The sequence below is a fragment of the Schistocerca serialis genome, chromosome 4 (assembly GCF_023864345.2).
Source record: "Schistocerca serialis cubense isolate TAMUIC-IGC-003099 chromosome 4, iqSchSeri2.2, whole genome shotgun sequence".
In the NCBI taxonomy this organism is placed as follows: domain Eukaryota; kingdom Metazoa; phylum Arthropoda; class Insecta; order Orthoptera; family Acrididae; genus Schistocerca; species Schistocerca serialis.
The window spans coordinates 400,664,691-400,666,458 of NC_064641.1; positions in this window are offsets into that span (position 1 = coordinate 400,664,691).

Consider the following 1,768-nt stretch of genomic DNA (forward strand, 5'->3'; position numbering starts at 1 on the left):
TGCTTTAGAGTAGGTATAGAGCATTTCCTGTGATTTAAGAAGTCAAAAGTAGTTAAGCTGTCGCAGAAATGGCACTCTAACAATAACTATGTCATTACATACCATAATTCTAAGTACTACTGTCTATCGCTATTAATTACTCATTCAAAACTTAAATATATGCGGACGCGGATTAGGACCTTGCGGATGCGGTGCGGATGCGGATTGCATTTTTCTCATCCGCGCAGACCTCTAAATACAAGCCAATCACAGACTTCCTCACAAGATTTAGCACAAGCATCGCATCCCAATGCCTCAGACTACCCTCGTCGCGTCGTGTTTTCTCCTCCCTTGCTAAAATGGTTTCTTCTGACTTGGCGTACAATGAAGCTTTATGACGGACAGGCCTCCCTTCCTAGTCACTGCTTCTGCTCTCGGTCGGCTCAGGGCTGCCTCCTACGTTTACCTGCTCAAGACCCTGGCTTTCAGCAGAACTTCTTTGCGATTCTGCCGGTTCTACCAAGTTTCTCTTGCCAACCAGCTAAAAGACACAAGGCTGCCGTAATTACAAGACTCTTTCACCATGCCCAAACGAAGAAACGTAAAGTTACTTAGATTTGTAATCGTTGCAACTTTTATGCAACGTTAATGATTGGATTTGATATACCAGTCAGATTTACATGTCTGATTGTTAAACAGGTTACACGACAATTGTTGGAAAAAGTTCCCACATAACAACAGCAACATAAATTACCTAGAAATGAAGCAAATAGGCAGTGCCGGGCAGGCAAGGTGAAATGGCTGTAGAGAAAATCTGAAGAAATACAAAAAGGAATGAACGTTGCAAGGACTAACCAAGCACTCTTCCATTGTTTTATTGATTTGGAAATTTGTCTTATGGGACCAGACTGCTGAGGTTATCGGTCCCTAAGCCTACACACTACTTAATCTTACTTAAAGTAACTTACGCTATGGGCAACACACACATCCATGCCCGAGGGAGGACTCGAACCTCCGACGGAGGGAGCTGCACGAACCGTGGGAAGGCGCTCCAGACCGCGCGGCTACACCGCGTGGCGTTTACTGATTTAACTATGTACACAGCGCAAGTCACAATACACCTAGGAATGAATATAAGAGCTTCAAAACTTAATATATATTCCAAACCTGACGAAAAAAGTTTTACTCTACACGTGACATTATCTCTTCTGCACTTATGACTGAATGATTCCTTTTTATCAATAGCAACGAATAAGGAACATCTGAATGAAAATGAGGAGCAACAAATCAAAACGTATATTGTCCACCTGTGGACAAAATTGAGTTTGATATGTGTTCTGGTGGTATTTTAAGTGCTCTACACGACCCACCAATCGGATTGTGTCTATCTGTATCTCATAACACCGAAAAAGTATCTTAAATAGGAGCGATTAAAACAAATCGTATATTATCGTCATGACTGAATGAATCAGAATGTATAATGTCCACCATTTACGTTTAAGTTAGCTTTTGTTTCATCTACTTGCCGGCCGAAGTGGCCGTGCGGTTAAAGGCGCTGCAGTCTGGAACCGCAAGACCGCTACGGTCGCAGGTTCGAATCCTGCCTCGGGCATGGGTGTTTGTGATGTCCTTAGGTTAGTTAGGTTTAACTAGTTCTAAGTTCTAGGGGACTAATGACCTCAGCAGTTGAGTCCCATAGTGCTCAGAGCCATTTGAACCATTTTCATCTACTTCGGCATGCTGTCGAGTTTAGCTTTTGCCAATATTTTCGGCTAATCAAAACTTTAGT